Source organism: Bubalus kerabau, chromosome 5 (genome assembly GCF_029407905.1).
Source record: "Bubalus kerabau isolate K-KA32 ecotype Philippines breed swamp buffalo chromosome 5, PCC_UOA_SB_1v2, whole genome shotgun sequence".
In the NCBI taxonomy this organism is placed as follows: domain Eukaryota; kingdom Metazoa; phylum Chordata; class Mammalia; order Artiodactyla; family Bovidae; genus Bubalus; species Bubalus kerabau.
Window position 1 is genome coordinate 31,300,158 of NC_073628.1, and position 15,415 is coordinate 31,315,572.

Below are 15,415 nucleotides of genomic sequence, written 5' to 3' on the forward strand. Positions count from 1 at the left end.
AAGTCACTTCAAATTTTAGTAGCTTGAAACATAGCCATGTAGCTTACCCAAAATTCTGCTGGTCTGCTTGACAGTGTGCTTAAGGCACTCCTGCAACTGTAGTAATCTGTCAACAGTTTGGCTAGGCTCAATAATTAAAAATAAACCATTCACGTGTTTGTGATAGCTACAGGCTGGCCATTTTTCTCTAGGAATTTAGTCCTACCCCAGCTTTTCTACAGGTGGCAGCATTCCCTAGAAGTACTGTTGAGTCCTCTGTTGGTGACATGTTTACTGATGTCCTTTGACTATAGCAAGTCGCATGACCAACCCAGGACTAGTGTGGCTTGGAACTACACAAGGACATGGATAGGAGGAGGAGAGACTGATTCATTGGTGGTCACTACTGTACCACTTTAACACAATAATTCATCATATATATGTCTAATATATCCCTACTACCATCCATGAGTGTGAATAGACAGTGGGTATAAGTGAGTGAGTGAGTGAGTGAAAGTTGCTCAGTTGTGTCTGGCTTTTTGTGACACCATGGACTGTAGCCTGCCAGGATCCTCTGTCCCTATAATTCTCCAGGCAAGAATACTGGAGTGGGTAGCCATTTCCTTCTCCATGGGATCCTCCCAACCCAGGGATTGACCCCAGGTCTCCCGCATTTCAGATTCTTTATCATCTGAGCCACCAGGGAAGCCCACTGGGTATAAGAGGTGCAGTAAATAAAAGCCACAGGGACCATAAAAATTTAAGAATTCATTTCCTTTAGCTGCCAGCAAACTCAGAGGAGGAATTAATTATCACCTCTTCTCCCAAACTGCTAATCTGTTGAATCCTGCAGGCAGAAAATAGTGAGAGTGCCAAAGACTGGTTCTGTAATAACTCTGGTTCACTTGCTGTCCACTGTTGAGACACTGTTTTTGTTTCATAACCACTGGTTTCCTTTTGTATGAAATGGAGGGGTACTAGGAGGGCTTGGACATGAAGAATTGTGGCTTGAACTGGAGCCGAGTCATCCTGAGGAAACACTTTCAAGGCGCTGTTAATCTTGCAGTATGAAGGGGAGACCTGGGTTGATATTCATTTTTAAGATTTAAAAGCTATCTGACATGTTTGCCTTCTAAGCAAGTTTAGTGCTGCTATATAAGCAGCACATGGAAGCTGAGAGCAGCTTAAAAATGTGGAAATAATGAACCTTGCTCCTTTTCTGCCATAAGGGCATCAGGGAATCTTCACTTCTCTTTTGCATGCCTGGAGGAATGAATTTTATCTGGTAGTATTGGACTTCTTTTCTGTCTTCTCTTTTCCTGGTTCCTCTTTCCTTGTCCTTCTTGTTTCTTTACTTCAAGTCAGCCATTGTATCATGACTATCTATTGTTAAGAATACTCAGTGGCAACAAGCCATATATCATGAAAAGTGAATTGCCCCTTGGTCCTCTATCAGATATCTTTCCATAAGAGAGGTATATTTCCATGAAATTGAGCTTCCTTTCTTAGTACTGCATAATACATTCTGTTGGGTCTAATTGGAAGAGACTGGTTTGTCTTTTCTTAGTCACATCTTATTCATCCTTTCCCATTGGCATCTACTTTCCTCAGACACATTCGCTATTCTAACGAGCAGTGCCAAATTATTTACCATTCCCCTTTAGATAAACCATTTCACTTCTTTCAATAGATCGAACATGACCCACCTTACCCCAACTGACCTTTCTTGGCATGTTTCTTGGTGTGTTCTTTCTCTGGATTGCCAAGTGACATTTAAAAGTCAATTCATTCAAAAAACCCATCATCCCTTTATTGGTATCCCCTTTCCATACCAAGATCAGTATCCTAAATTCTTGATTCCAACAGGCAGCAACATTAGGGAGTGATGTCTGACCCCGAATTTTTTGGTCATGCTTTCTATAGCCAGACTTCAAGTCTTGGAAATTCTATCTTCATAATATCTCTCTCACCTTATCTTCTTTCTTTCCATTGATTTTTTTTTTAAGTAAATCATCAAAACTTTTCTCTGTGATTCCTAAATCTCTTTCTTTTCTTTTCTCTATTTTGTTCCTTTCAATCCATCCTAAATGAGATTATCAAGTTCATCGTTCTGAAGCTTACTTTTTCTCATCCTTTCATCTACTCTCTCTTGCCTATAGGAAAAAGAAACAGCCAAACAATGTTCAACAACTTTGTGTCTGAATCATAATCACCATCTCTATGGTATTTTGAGGGTTCTAAAGGCTTTACATTTTTCTTAGTCACCCTTGCTCTGTAGGCTAATCCTTCTACCCCACCTGTTCTCTTTTCTCTGGCCTGGATTAACCCAAACAAATCAGCTACTTTTCCCTTAGCTGCCTCTGTTTGCAAAGTTCTCCTTCCATGAAGCATTGCGTTACTGAAGTATGCAAGGATTATTGAAATAAGAAATAATGGCATATTTAACAAAATGTCATATTTCTATGGTCTTAACATTGTCCCACCAAAATGCATATGTTGAAATCTTAATGCTCATGTGATGGTATTAGGAGGTGGGTTTATGCCCAGTGCTGAGGTCTTGAGAGTGGATCCCTTGTGAAGGTGACTAGTGTTCTCGTAAAGGAGAGCCCACAGAGCTCTGCAGTCCTCCTCCCACCATGAGGACACAGAAAAATGACCCTGACTGTGAACCAGGAAGAGACTCCTCACCAGAGTATGGCCTTGATCTTGGACTTTCCAGCTTCTAGAAGTATAAGAAATTAATTTCTGCCATTCATAACTTACCTAGTCTGTGACACTTTGTTGTGGCAGTCTGCATGGACTAAGATGCATATCTAATGGTCTTTCTGAGGCAACACAGTGCTTTACTGAATTATTTTGTCCCTAGTAACCTGTCCTCATGTTGCACTTCTGAGCCCATATCTAAGTTTATGTTACATCTCTGTTCTCTAAGCTTTACCAAACTTCTCATAAGTAAATTCTTCACATTTTCTTCCAAGTATAAATTTAACCTTCCTAGAGTGAGTAGGAAGCAAGGAGAGTGGTATTGGTCCCCTGATCCTCGCTTTCAATTTTGTGTCTTTCTCATTCTTTTGTTGTATTGCGCTTTCGGAAAACCCTGACTTGTTGAGCCAGACTCAACAGATTGAAGTTGCGATACTTTGGCCACCTGATGTGAAGAGCCCACTCATTGTAAAGGACCCTGATGCTGAAAAAGGTTGAGGGGAGGAAGAGAAGGGGGCAGCAGAGGAAGAGATGGCTAGATAGCAACACCAACTTAAAGGACATGAATTTGAGCAAACTCTGGGAGATAGTGAAGAATAGGGGAGACTGGTGTGCTGCAGTCCATGGATTGCAAAGAGTTGGACACAACTTAGTGACTGAACAACAATAAGGAGTTGTTCAAACGGAACCAATGGGTAGGGCAAGCATATACCCATCATTTTCATGGTAGAATTCAAGTTCCCTAGGAGAAGGCAATGGCATCCCACTCCAGTACTCTTGCCTGGAAAATCCCATGGACGGAGGAGCCTGGTGGGCTGCAGTCCATGGGGTCGCGAAGAGTCGGATACGACTGAGCGACTTCACTTTCACTTTTCTGCATTGGAGAAGGAAATGGCAACCCACTCCAGTGTTCTTGCCTGGAGAATCCCAGAGACTGGGGAGCCTAGTGGGCTGCCATCTATGGGGTTGCACAGAGTCGGACATGACTGAAGCGACTTAGCAGCAGCAGCAGCAGTACTTCATGATCTAGCACCTACCTCCCCAGCAACTCTTTTGTTCTCTAAGCAACATTCTTATTTGGACTTCCTACAGTGAATACTAAAATGGTTGCATGTCTCTGAAGCATCATGTTTCCCTTCCTCTGTGTCTTCTATCTGTAATGTGACATACAATTTCCTTTCCAAGGCTGTAGGCAGCTCAAACATCATCTCCTAAAAACATCATCTCCTTAACTCGCCTCTCTCTACCTGTGGTTCTCCAGTCCTCATTAATGTCTTCTTATATTCTGTTAAATAATATGGACTGTGATTGTTTCTTGGAGATGAACTATACACACCCGTGTGTGTGTGTGTGTGTTTGTGAAAGTCGCTCAGTCAAGTCCAACTCTTTGCAACCCCATGGACTATACAGTCCATGGACTTCTCCAGGCCAGAATACTGGTGTGGGTAGCCTTTACCTTCACCAACGGATCTTCCAACCCAGGGATTGAACCCAGGTTGCCCACATTGCAGGCAGATTCTTTACCAGCTGTGCCACAAGGGAAGCCTAAGAATACTGGAGTGGGTAGCCTATCCCTTCTCCAGCAGATCTTCCTGACCCAGGAATCGAACCAGGGTTTCTGAATTGCAGGCAGATTCTTTACCAACTGAGCTATCAGGGAATATATGTATACACACACACACACATATATGTGTATATATATATTATCTCATTGATATGACACTTCCATTTCTGTCCAGCATAGAATAGACGTCAATACATGTTTTTGAATGAGTAGTTATTAGGATTTGGATTTGCCTAATAGATGGGACCACCTAAAGCATTTTTATGGTGGTGGTGGTGGTTTAGTTGCTAAGCCGTGTCCAACACTTGGCAGCCCCATGGACTGTAGCCCGCCAGGCTCCTCTGTCCATGGATTTTCCCAGGCAAGAATACTGGAGTGGCAGTCATTGTAGACAGTCTCCTGCATTGCAGGCAGCTTCTTTACCACTGAACCAGCAAGAAAGCCCAAAGCATTTTAGACAGATGCAAATAATATTTGCAAATACTTGTCAAAGAGAATTAAAGCAGGTATTAAACTATACTACAGAGAAGGCAATGGCACCCCACTCCAGTACTCTTGCCTGGAAAATCCCATGGGTGGAGAAGCCTGGAAGGCTGCAGTCCATGGGGTCGCTAAGAGTCGGACACGACTGAGCGACTTCACTTTCACTTTCATGCATTGGAGAAGGAAATGGCAACCCACTCCAGTGTTCTTGCCTGGAGAATCCCAGGGACGGTGGGGCCTGATGCACTGCCGTCTAATGGGGTCGCACAGAGTTGGACACGACTGAAGCAACTTAGCAGCAGCAGCAGCAAACTATACTATTTCAAACTTGAACAGAAACTGAGGATATATTCTCTCATGTTTGACTGACACTATTATATCTGTACTATTCACTCCTGGGAGAAGGCAATGGCACCCCGCTCCAGTACTCTTGCCTGGAGAATCCCATGGATGGAAGAGCCTGGAAGGCTGCAGTCCATGGGGTCGCTAAGAGTCGGACCCGACTGAGGGACTTCACTTTCACTTTTCACTTTCATCCATTGGAGAAGGAAATGGTAACCCACTCCAGTGTTCTTGCCTGGAGAATCCCAGGGATGGGGGAGCCTGGTGGCCTGCTATCTATAGGGTCGCACAGAGTCGGACACGACTGAAGTGACTTAGCAGCATTCACTCCTGACATAGTTTTTAAATTGTGCAACAATATTGAAATAGGAGGTAAACCAATCACATTAATTATTATTGAGGTTGGCAAACATCATCTTATGCCTTTGTTTTCACTGTGAAATAAGCAAGTGTGAAAAGTTTTATAAAAGCTTTATAAAACACTGAAAGTTAGGGTTTAACAACAATTGGGAAGAAAAAAAGGATAGTTTGCAAAGTGGAAATTCAGAGTTAGTTTATTTGTCATTGAATAGCTTATTGTTGCAGCTTTTAATTTCCCTTCCCTAAGACATATTCTCTGCTTAACGGTGGTATCATTTAGTGCTTGGGACAGTTGCTCCCTAGACATTTATTTCAACATAAACAATTAAAAGGCAACTTTGGAATGTTCCCAAGCTAGTTATAGGATGTACTGGGAAAGGAGTTTAGTATGTCTTATGGAAGCCCTTTCCCCTTCGTAAAATTACACATCCTAGCAAATATGCTTTTTCAAAATCATTCGTCCACTCAGAGTTCTAACTGCATCTGTCCAACATACATTTGCATTTTCCTCCCATTGCATTTATTCTAGAGGCTCATCCAAATAGCCTCTCATCTGGTGTCTGTAGGAAACAAGCCAATACGTCTTAGCAGTTTGGCTTCCCAAATGCTGGCTTCCAGCTCTTTTGGCAGCAATATGATCCAGTGCTTATGCATACAGTGACAACCACAATTCAGCTTCCTTTAGGTAGACATGTGATCATTCTCCCTAATATATCTGGGTTTCAGCCTCTTTATGTCAGAACTGGAGCCCTGGATGTTTTTATGCTGATGGCCTGACCCTACTTGTGCTGTTCCTTCTGTCCTCCACAGAAACGCCAAGGAACTTGACATGGAACTCCAAATTGGGAACTTCACAAAAGAAGTTCCATTAACACTTGTATGACCAAAGGATCCATTGGGTTATGCCTCATAATATGGTTTGCCTCATAATATAATGAGATTTTAACATGTCTGAGAAAAAGTAAGGAAAAGAAAATAAAAGCAATGTATCCCAGAGTTTTCAATTAAGCTTATTTGTCAATTTAATGGACACTATTTCATTCTGTCTTTTCCCACATTATTTGTGTTAAAATACCCTCTGTCCTATGAACTGATGATGACAGTCGACAGGAGTTAATAACATTTAAATGTCCTTACTCAGAAAAAATCAAAGTTCAAAAACCTTGTTCTTCTCCCCCAAAACCTATGTTGGAGTTATTTGTCTATGAGATTCAGAAGATTAAGAATGACTAAAAAAAGCAGCTGTAAATATGGTAAGAAAACTAACATCTACTATATTTTGGTACTTTCTAGCACTTTATATATATTAAAAATACATTAACTTCTCTAATCTTCACAATGTTCCTGGTGATATTTTATAGATGAGGAAATTGAGGCTCATAGGAGTTTTGTAACTTCCCTACAGTCAGAGTGATAGTAAACATTAGAGGTGGGCTTTACTGAAATGGTTTGTTTCAAGTCTGTACTCCTAAACTCTCACACTAAACCACTACACACTTTATTTCCACATGCTCTACGTGGCCCCTGGTTATCCAGTCGGCTGGTTCTCTTGATTTCCTGCACTGCCACTGTATCTTCCTAAGGTCACAGGATCTCCAACCATATGCCAACATACAGTGTTCATTTCTAAGCAAACATACACCCACTCAGGTTCAACATCCTATGAAATATGTAAAGCAAGAAATATGAATGTAAATGCCGAGAAGTGGTCTGAAGGAATAAATGTATTTTAAGCTAAATGTTAGGACAGTTTCTGAACACAGAATTCACTCTATAAATGGGGTTGGGTAAGCTCTTCTTCCAATCTTTCCTGTCTATATACTGTTCCTCCTTGCAATCTCCAATACACTCTTCTTATCAGTCAATGGCTTTCATCCTTAGGAGCAATCTGCATGTCAAGTATAGTTGCTTCTCCCACATACACTTTTTGCCAAGAATAGATTAAGATAATTGTAACAATGGCAACAATACTGTTAATGATAATAGTTACTATTAACTGAGCATTTGTGTTATATATACTGCTAAAAATTTTAGTCATATAATCTCATCTAATCTTCACAGACAAAACATCATCACAATCCTCAACTGAGTAATGAGGAAAATAGACACAGAGGAGTCAGTACCACACTGATATCACCTAGTTATTAAGCGACATAATGCAGATTTAAAATCAGTCAATCACAAAACAACATGCATAACAAGAAAGTCTAAAACACCATTTGACTGGTTTGTGTTTTTCTTGTAGTTTTAGTAATGGAAACTTTGAGACCGAGTTTTCAGGTAACCGCTGCCTGTATAGTACTGGGACTCAGTTGCAGTTTGCATTTGCTTTTCCAAGGACTAAAGTCTTGTTTACAATTTGCCTACTTGGCTTGCCTACTAGTAGATTTGTCCAATGCTGACTACAGCATTAATCACTGAAAATAACTTGTTCCTGGCTTCTTTGTGCTCACAATCCAAATGTTCATCAAAAACCCTCAGACACAAATGGAAAGCAGTAATGCCTGCACTTTCATCTGCTGGCAGCTATCATACTTTCCTGGTACCATGCTCTGTTTGCTGACCTTGGCTTCTGGCTAACGTGGAACTTGTTCTTGCCACTCCTTCTGGGACATATTCTCTATTCTGACTACCAGACCTAGTTAAGAGATCCCAAGCCTTTTCATATCCTTTTCTTACTGCCATAGAATCAGTTTTCCCTTAAAATGGCTAAATTTAGTGTTGTTGTTGTTGTTGTTGTTTTTAATGGCATATCTTTAGAATTTTTTTTGGACGGGGGGTCATTGGGGTCATTTTGGGGGGGGTCATCAGAAATTATATCATGCTTCTGCCCCAAATTTCTTTCAGTTATATAATGCATTCCCTTTTCATAATGCTGTTCCTTCTTACCTAAACGTTTTCATTCTCTCTGTTACACTGTATGTAGTTTAACCAAATATTTATTTCTTGATTCCCTAATAAATTTCTTGCCAGTATTTTAGTAACTTTAGTAGTAAGCTGAGTGACTAATGTTAAAGAACATCTACTCTAGACTTTTCTTATTACACATGAATAACTGGGGACAAAGGGAAGCTATGACCTGGGCTGAGGTGGGAAATGGAGATAGAGACAGAACCCGAGCTCCACTGCCAATGGTGTCAACTCACCTGGAATCATGACCTGAAGTGCAGGTTCAGAGGTCGGAGCCTAGGAAACACGAAGGCAGTAGAAGAGAAATAACATTTGAAACATACAGAAAGAGAATATGGCATATGGAAAATTCCATAAGAATCCAGATTATGAACTTGTAAGCAGATGATTTAATTCACATGGTGGTCCATTCAACATAGAAGGTCAAATTTGCTAAGTATGTATCCAGTGATGATGATGAATCATATACAATTATAAACATACTATACATTTGTTTTGTTGGAAACATACTGAAAAGAAATTAATCAGAATCCCTGTATTTTTTGCAATACTCACTAGTGTGTTAAGTTATGTTTTACCCATTCCAATAAGGTGAATAATATGTTAGAGTATGTGATTCACCTTGTCCTGATGAGACAGAGTGATCCTAGTGAAAAGGCAGGGAAATTACCACAGTGTATTGAAATAACCAGAAGTAAAGTGAAGTGTTCCTGGAATAAACTCCCATGCATATTCATCCTTAAATAAATGTGATGAGTGTAAGAAGTATATCAGGTAACTTATTAATAAAATCACATGTTATGTTTTTCTGAATATTGTGATAGCTTTGGCATTTCTCATCTAAAAATATATATATTTTATTTAACATTCATAATACTCCTCAATAAGAGAATGGTAGTTGTAAAAGCTTGAGGCCTATAAACCCGGATCTACTCCTAAAGGAAAAAAATGGAAAATCAGGTGTATAATTTCCTCCCTTGGGAATTAGTAAGAGGTAAGAAAGTGCCTTGGCATTATAAGAAACATTAAAGAACAAGGTAAGTCCTTTTAAAGAAAAGAGAAAACTTTTCAATTATAGAGGAGGACAAACTGGAAACAGTGGATACAGACTTGGGATATTGTTCTAATTGGGGAACTTGTAAATTTGTAGGAAAATATGTGTGTATTGAGCTTCTTCAAGTAGAATATAAGTCATTATCAATGGTATGGGGTGTTTCATGGACCAATAAAGCCCAGTGAAATGCAGCCAGCCAAATGGAACTTTCTCTTGATTATAGCTTCCCAGGAACTATAGAATGTGAAGCTATAAAATGTGATGTGAAATGGTAACAGCAATTGAGAATATAAAGATTGATTCCATGGGTTGATTGTAGAAGAATAATTATATCACATCAATTATACAATGATCATATATAGGAAAAATATGGGCTTCCCTGGTGGCTCAGATGGTAAAGAATCTGCCTGCAATCCAAGAGACCAGGGTTTGATCCCTGGTTTGGGAAGATTCCATGGAGAATGGAATGGCTACCCACTCTAGCATTCTTGTCCAGAGAATTCCATGGAGGAGCCTGGCAGGCTACAGAGTCAGACACAACTGAGCAACCAACACCTTCACCTTCATATATAGAAAAAATAATCTATTGCACCTTCTGAAAATTTCAGTAAAATTATTTTAACCAGATGATTTAAAAATAATTTATACTGGCACTGAATAAGCCAGAATTATAGATCAATGGAACAGGCTAGAAAGCCCATTGATAAACTCAAGCACTTATGGTCACCTGAACTACAACAAAGAAGGCAAGAATATACAGTGGAGAAAAGACAGTCTCTTTCATAGGTGATGATGAGAAAACTGAGAGCCACATGTAAAAAAAAAAGAAACAAACAAATTTAGAAGATTCTGTAACACCATATACAAAAATAATATCAAAATTGATTAAAGGCCTAAATGTAAGACTGGTAATATAAAATTCTTAGAGGCAAACATAGGCGGAACACTCTTTGACATAAATCACAGCAATGCTTTTTTAGATTAATCTCCTACAGTAATAAAAGTAAAAATGAAAATAAACAAATGAAATCTAATAAAACTTAAAAGTTTATGCACAGCAAAGGAAACCATAAACAAAACAAAAAGACAATCCACAGAAGGGGAGAAAATATTTGCAAGCCGTGGGACCAAAAAAGGGTTAATCTTCAAAATATACAAACAGCTAATGCAGCACAACATTAAAAAAAATTTTTTAATGGACATAAAATCTAGCTATTTCTCCAAAGTAGACATGCAGGTGGACAAAAAGCACATGAAAAGATGCTCAGCATACCTAATTAATAGAAAAACTGAAATCAAACTACAATGAGGTATCACCTCACATCAGTCAGGATGGTCATCATCAAGAATTCTATAAACAATAAATACTGCAGAGGTCATAGAGAAAAGGGCACCCTCTTGCATTATTGGCAGAAATGTAAATTGGTGCGGCCAGAATGGAGAACCGTATGAAGTTTCCTTAAAAAAAAAATAGATATATAGCTATGATATGAACCTGTAATCCTACTCCTGGGAATATCCAGTGAAAATCATATTTTGAAAAGATAAATGTACCCCAATGTTCATCACAGCATTATTTACAATAGCCAAGACATAGAAACAGCCTAAATGCCACTAATAGGTAAATGGATAAAGAAGATGTGGTACATAGATACAATGTAACGTTAAGTTCAGTTCAGTCACTCAGTCATGCCTGACTCTTTTCGACCCCACGAACTGCAGCACGCCAGGCCTCCCTGGTCATCCATCACCAACTCTCAGAGTTTACTCAGACTCATGTCCATTGAGTCGTTGATGCCATCCAATCATCTCGTCTTCTGTCGTCCCCTTCTCCTCCTGCCTTCAATCTTTCCCAGCATCAGGGTCTTTTCAAATGAGTCAGCTCTTCGCATCAGGTGGCCAAAGTATTGGAGTTTCAGCTTCAACATCAGTCCTTCCAAAGAACACCCAGGAATGATCTCCTTTAGGATGGACTGGTTGGATCTCCTTTCAGTCCAAGGGACTCTCAAGAGTCTTCTTCAACACTACAGTTCAAAAGCATCAATTCTTCTGCACTCAGCTTTCTTTATAGTACAGCTCTCACATCCATACATGACTACTGGAAAAATCATAGCCTTGACTAGATGGACCTTTGTTGACAAAATAATGCCTGTGCTTTTTAATATGCTGTCTAGGTCAGTCATAACTTTCCTTCCAAGGAGTAAGCGTCTTTTAATTTCATGGCTGCAATCACCATCTGCAGTGATTTTGGAGCTCCCCAAAATAAAGTCAGCCACTGTTTCTACTATTTCCCCATCTATTTCCCATGAAGTGATAGGACTAGATGCCATGATCTTCGTTTTCTGAAGGTTGAGCTTTATGCCAACTGTTTTCACTCTCCTCTTTCAATTTCATCAAGAGGCTCTTTAGTTCTTCTTCACTTTCTGTCATAAGGGTGGTGTCATCTGCATATCTGAGGTTATTGATATTTCTCCTGTCAATCTTGTTTCCAGGTTGTGCTTCATCCAGCCCAGCATTTCTCATGATGTACTCTACATATAAGTTAAATAAGCAGGGTGACAATATATAGCCTCGATGTACTCCTTTTCGTATTTGGAACCAGTCTGTTCCATGTCCAGTTCTAACTGTTGCTTCCTGACCTGCATAAAGGTTTCTCAAGAGGCAGTTCGGGTGGTGTGGTATTTCCATCTCTTTCAGAGTTTTCCACAGTTTATTGTGATCCACAAAGTCAAATGCAATATTACTCAGCCATAAAAAAGAATGAAATAATAACATTTGAAGTCACATGGATGGACCCAAAGATAACATATTAGATGAAATAAGTCAGTGAAAGATAAATATCATGATATCACTTTTATGTGGAATCTAAAAAAAAAATGGTACAAATGAATATATTTACAAAACAGAAACAGACTCACTGACATAGGAAACAAATTTATGGTGGTAAAGGTAAAATGCAGGGGTGTGGGGAAGATTAATTAGTTTTGGATTAACATATACACACACTTACACATGAAATAGGTGATCAATAAGGATTTGCTGTATAGTACAGGGAACTCTACTCAATATTCTGTAGTAAGTTAATGGGAAAAGATTCTGAAAAAGAATAGATATATGAAAAATATAATAGCAACTCAGAAAGAAGCCTTATGTTTTCTCTTGTCCCTAGATTTACTTGAACCCAGGGATTTCTTCAATAGCTTTTTTAGGAATTAATAGAATCTTGGAACAATCTCCTCCTTTCAAAAAAAAAAAAAAAATTAAAAGCGTTAGTACTGGGTCTATAGCTTTTATACACGATACAAGCTACTAAACTAGTTTCATCTCCTTAAGGATCTCAAGCAGTAGTACACGGTATATGTTGTCTTCAAGAATTTTGTTGTTGACTTCTCCTTGATGTTTTGTGTTGTCCTTGACCATAAAAATGAAACAAAACAGCACAAGCAGAAATTTAACTTTCATATTCACTGTATCATTCTTTATACAATCAAAAATGCGAACAGTTTTAAAAATTTTTTCTTGGAGTATACTTGAAGTATATTGCAGTATATCTACTCAACTATGTTGTGTTAGTTTTAGCAAGGTGAATCAGTTATACATATACACATTTCCACTCTTTTCCCATATAGGCCTTTGCAAAGTATTGAGTGGAGTTTCCTGTGCTGTACAACAGGTCCTTATTAGTCAATAGTAGTGTGTATATGTCAATCCCAATCTCCCAATTTATCCATCCATCCCCTTACATCCTGGTAACCATGTTTGTTTTCTATATCTGTGCAGTGATGTGGATGGACTTAGAGACTGTCATACTGAGTTATGACATCAACTATATGCGAAATCTAAAAAAAGGGTACAAACAAACTTATCTACAAAACGGAAACAAAAGGACAGATGCAGAAATGGGAACATCTTGATGTCTGAAACTTACTCTCTATAATTTATGTTTTCTGAATATTATGACATTATTTCATGCTTCATCTTAAATGAAGTATATGGTCATTGTTTGGCATGGAAAAGTAAATTTTATATTGATAAAAGTTATAAATAATAAACATTTTCTTATAAAATGAAAGTTGTATAATAATGTTTACTCTGAAAGAGATGATTTTGAATTAAACTAATAATAGCATTTTCATTTCTTTGCTCTTTTATCAAATGCACACTTTTTCTTTTTTCTTTTTTTTTTTTTAATTTTATTTTATTTTTAAACTTTACATAACTGTATTAGATTTGCCAAATATCAAAATGAATCCGCCACAGGTTTACATGTGTTCCCCATCCTGAACCCTCCTCCCTCCTCCCTCCCCATTCCATCCCTCTGGGTCGTCCCAGTGTACCAGCCCCAAGCATCCAGTATCGTGCATCGAACCTGGCGGCAGCTCATTTCATACATGATATTTTACATGTTTCAATGCCATTCTCCAAAATCTTCCCACCCTCTCCCTCTCCCACAGAGTCCATAAGACTGTTCTATACATCAGTGTCTCTTTTGCTGTCTCGTACACAGGGTTATTGTTACCATCTTTCTAAATTCCATATATATGCGTTAGTATACTGTATTGGTGTTTTTCTTTCTGGCTTACTTCACTCTGTATAATAGGCTCCAGTTTCATCCACCTCATTAGAACTGATTCAAATGTATTCTTTTTAATGGCTGAATAATACTCCATTGTGTATATGTACCACAGCTTTCTTATCCATTCATCTGCTGATGGACATCTAGGTTGCTTCCATGTCCTGGCTATTATAAACAGTGCTGCGATGAACATTGGGGTACTCGTGTCTCTTTCCCTTCTGGTTTTCTCAGTGTGTATGCCCAGCAGTGGGATTGCTGGATCATAAGGCATGTCTATTTCCAGTTTTTTAAGGAATCTCCACACTGTTCTCCATAGTGGCTGTACTAGTTTGCATTCCCACCAACAGTGTAAGAGGGTTCCCTTTTCTCCACACCCTCTCCAGCATTTATTACTTGTAGACTTTTGGATTGCAGCCATTCTGACTGGTGTGAAATGGTACCTCATAGTGGTTTTGATTTGCATTTCTCTGATAATGAGTGATGTTGAGCATCTTTTCATGTGTTTGTTAGCCATCTGTATGTCTTCTTTGGAGAAATGTCTATTTAGTTCTTTGGCCCATTTTTTGATTGGGTCATTTATTTTTCTGGAGTTGAGCTGTAGGAGTTGCTTTTATATTCTCGAGATTAGTTGTTTGTCAGTTGCTTCATTTGCTATTATCTTCTCCCATTCTGAAGGCTGTCTTTTCACCTTGCTAATAGTTTCCTTTGATGTGCAGAAGCTTTTAAGGTTAATTAGGTCCCATTTGTTTATTTTTGCTTTTATTTCCAATATTCTGGGAGGTGGGTCATAGAGGATCCTGCTGTGATGTATGTCAGAGAGTGTTTTGCCTATGTTCTCCTCTAGGAGTTTTATAGTTTCTGGTCTTACGTTTAGATCTTTAATCCATTTTGAGTTTATTTTCGTGTATGGTGTTAGAAAGTGTTCTAGTTTCATTCTTTTACAAGTGGTTGACCAGAGTTCCCAGCACCACTTGTTAAAGAGATTGTCTTTAATCCATTGTATATTCTTGCCTCCTTTGTCGAAGATAAGGTGTCCATATGTGCGTGGATTTATCTCTGGGCTTTCTATTTTGTTCCATTGATCTATATTTCTGTCTTTGTGCCAGTACCATACTGTCTTGATAACTGTGGCTTTGTAGTAGAGCCTGAAGTCAGGTAGGTTGATTCCTCCAGTTCCATTCTTCTTTCTCAAGATCGCTTTGGCTATTCGAGGTTTTTTGTTTTTCCATACAAATTGTGAAATTATTTGTTCTAGCTCTGTGAAGAATGCTGTTGGTAGCTTGATAGGGATTGCATTGAATCTATAGATTGCTTTGGGTAGTATATTCATTTTCACTACATTGATTCTTCCAATCCATGAACATGGTATATTTCTCCATCTGTTAGTGTCCTCTTTGATTTCTTTCACCAGTGTTTTATAGTTTTCTATATATAGGTCTTTAGA